Source organism: Arachis hypogaea, chromosome 13 (assembly GCF_003086295.3).
Source record: "Arachis hypogaea cultivar Tifrunner chromosome 13, arahy.Tifrunner.gnm2.J5K5, whole genome shotgun sequence".
Lineage (NCBI taxonomy): Eukaryota > Viridiplantae > Streptophyta > Magnoliopsida > Fabales > Fabaceae > Arachis > Arachis hypogaea.
In genome coordinates this window covers 27,805,705-27,809,508 of record NC_092048.1, presented here as the reverse complement: position 1 = coordinate 27,809,508, position 3,804 = coordinate 27,805,705, and the positions used below count along the sequence as shown (strand labels likewise).

The 3,804-nt window shown below is 32.7% G+C and overlaps 1 pseudogene; it reads left to right on the top strand.

Annotated features, from left to right (window-relative positions):
* Nucleotides 1-700: 700 nt before the first annotated feature.
* LOC112733183 (protein TIC 214-like) lies at nt 701-3,291 on the top strand (annotated as a pseudogene).
* Nucleotides 3,292-3,804: the final 513 nt, after the last annotated feature.

Here is a 3,804-nt window from a genome sequence, read left to right as displayed (position 1 = left end):
ATTGGAGGTAGCACGTTCAGATAAAGGGATCGCGTTGTACCAAAGGAAGTATGTTGTGGACATGCTTACTAACTATGGATTTGCCGATTGCAAACCAATCTCGACACCTATGGACTATAGTGTGAAGTTGAGCAAGGATAGTGGAAATCCTCTGTCCGATTCAGCTGAATATCGGAAGATAGTTGGAAAATTATTGTATTTGACCAACACACCAGACATTAGCTATGCTGTTAGTCGGCTTAGCCAGTACTTAGACAAACCGACAAGCTTGCATCTACACGCCGCTCATCGAGTCTTGCGATACCTAAAATCTACACCTGCTCAGGGATTATTCTTTCCCACTTCTACTGATTTATGCATCACAGGCTTCTCTGATTCTGACTGGACAGCTTGTCCAGACACACGACGTTCAACTTCTGCCTATTGTTTTTTTCTTGAGTCTGCTCTAATCTCTTGGAAAAGTAAGAAGCAGAATACTGTTTCATGCAGCTTCTTTGAGGCTGAATAGAGGGCCTTAGCTACAGCCACCAAAGAAGCTATCTGGCTGGGATACTTGATGGAGGACCTTGGTATGTCTCTAACTGAACCCATCAGCATCTTTTGTAGTAGTCAATCAGTCATCCATATTGCATCCAACCCAGTTTTTCACGAGAGAACCAAGCATATTGAGGTGGATTGCCATGTGGTACGCGACAAGGTCATGGAGGGACTTATTCATTTGATGCCTATCTCGACCAAAGAACAAGTAGCTGACTTGTTGACAAAGCCGCTGTCCCCTGCTGTTTTCTCAACACTTCACTGCAAGTTGGGACTGTTGGACATCTACACTCCCAACTTGAGGAAGGGTGTTACTTGATGGAGAACCTTGTGCAGACCCATACACATATCATATAGCAACACACAGCGGAATATAACTTAAGTAGATTAGTTACTAAGTTTGTTATTATTATTGCCAGCTGGAAGTGGTTAGTTAGAATTGAACTAGCACTATATAAACTTGTTGCCGTAGTGATGGTAACTCAAGTTTTTTCACTGTAGATTGAGTTAATGTCAATTCCATTTCTTCTCTCAATTTTCTCTGTTCTTGAACTCTCTCTCTCTCTCAGTTTCATTCACCTTTAACATATCTATCTCACCTGAGTCTTTCTCTCATTGCCTTTCGTAACCATCTTTTTCTCTTCAAATTTCAGTTATAGACAAGAAAATCATGTCATTGATTTTGCTGAGTTCAGAAAAATGTTTATCTGACAAGTGCTCCATCAATGACTCCAGAGCTTTATATGAGTTCCAAACTCGAAAAGGACGAGTGATAAATTTTGAATCAACTTAGTTCTATTGTCAACCACCGTACATAATCAAATTGAATCATGGATTAAAGTATTTTTGCAAATGAATGGTAGCACTCTTTTTTTGTTTTTATAAATTGACTGATTAGGTTTTTTTCTTTTTGGTTGTACAGCATAAATAAGGGCATAAAAGTGAAGAGAAAAAGTTTGAGAAACTCACCAAAAAATAAAGAATATAAAAATTTATCCATTCTTTTGGGCACAATTTCTCTTATTCATCCAACAAATCTGAAGTCCTTTAATAAAAATGTAGCATGTGTAGTTTCATGTCATTATGTGTTCCTACTTATATGAATAATATATATTCTAGAAGTGAGCTATTTTCTACATCATAAATTTTGTAGAAATATTCCATAATTGTGATATATTATTAGCACTTTTGTATCAAAGTGAATGTACTAATATTTCAATTTGTAAATTTAACGTGCATATTGTTTGACTTTATTATTATGTGTAAATAACTTATTAATCTAAAGTTATGAGTTTGATTTTATTTATACGAATATAGTTTTTTTGTTAAGCACAAAAGGAGACAATAAATTGTGTTTGGTTACTAAGAAAGTAAGGTTTTGCATTTTTATGGAATTTTTTTATTTATACTTAATTGTTGGATTATTAAATTGTATAAAATTTTTACTTTTAAGCTTCTATGTTAGTTAGTAAAGGAGAACCATCATTACTAATTTGCATAAAACTACTTTATAAGCATCTACTCCATGTTTATCATCATGTTATCTCTTTTCAAGATTTCCGCACTCAATCTACGAACATTTATAACAAATTTATCCAATAATTTATCAATTAACTCACCAAGTATTATTTATTCATACCACCCAATATTCATGCAATTCACTTATCATCATTGTACCGTGTCATATATATGCTCCCATGTCTTCTGACTTTTTTTTTTTTTTCAATAATTAACTATTTTTTTTAAATTTTGTTTTTCTATCTTCTATAACAATGTAAACTATATGTTTCTCTTGACGTTCTATTGACCGAAACAAATATTAATAAATAAAAATGATATTTACTTTCTAACTGGAACATCATCCACAGCTAGATCTTATAAAAAAATTGCCCATCATTTGCACATCGATACGTGCCTGCTACGTCTCTCCCTTGTCGGACTAGAAGTTCTACTAGGATTGACCGTCAGAAATTGCTTTAGTAGATCGAGAGGATAAAAAGAGCCACCCGGTCGTTATGAATAAAATTACTACTTTTTCAATTGGCGTCTAACCATCTTCTATCTTCTTCTTACTAGGATTGGAGTTGGTCTTTCTAGTATGCTTATACATTAAGATAATGAATTCAGTCGTTGTGGTCGAACTCTATTATGAATTTCTGAGCACATTTTTCATAGGGCCCTCTTATCTCTTTTTTCTTCGAGCTCGGATTATGCAAGGGACCGAGAAGAAATTATAAGCAATAATTGGGTTTATTACGGAACAGCTCATCATGTTCATATTGATCTATTATGCGCCTTTGCATTTAGTATTGGGTAGACCTCATATAATAACTGTCATATCTCTATCCTATCTTTTATTTCATTTCTTCGGCAATAATAAAAAGACTTTTTGAATTATGGGGAAAAAAAAAAGAATTCAATACCTAAATCTAGCATTCAAAAAATATTCTTTACTAATCTTATTTTTCAGTTATTTAACTCCCTTGTCTTATCAAGTTCCATATTAATCAGATTAGTAAACATCCATATGTTTATATGCAACAATAAATTGTTGTTTTTAACAAGTGATTTTGGAGGTTGGTTAATTGGTCACATTTTTTCATAAAATAGATTGAATTTGTCTGGATACAACAAAATAATGTTATTAAATCTAATGAACGCATTCGCTCTAAGAAGTCCATTTTATCAGAATTTCGAACTTCTATGGCTCAACTCTTTAGTGTTTTTTATTTCTTACGTGTTTATACTATTTAGACCGAACACCCTTTCCCTTTGTTATTGAAAAGAAACGTTCAAAAAGTAAAGAAAGCGGTGAAATTGAAAAACACAAATTTTATGTTGAAAGAATTTCAAAAACAACAAGAACTGAGAAAAAAAAATATTTTTGGAAATCGATACTTCTTCTTATCTTTTTGCAAGGAAGGGTAAGAATTTAAAGAAAATCATCGAAACCGAAGATAAAAAAAATTGGTATTGAAGAAATTCCTTGTAACAATTTTTTTTTATTTTAGGCGATGGAAGCGGCCGTTACGATATATAAAAAACGCTTGATTTAAAAATGTCGTACGAAATGATATGTTACAATTCTTTTTTGATACATGTCAAAATGATGGAAAAGAAAGAATATCTTTTGCCTATCCACCCAATTTGTCGACTTTTCTAAAAATGATGGAAAAAAGAATAGACCTTTTAACAAGAGAAAAAATCTTCTACGATGAATTGAATAATTATTGGAACTCTCAAAATGAAGAAAAAAAACTAAGCAAC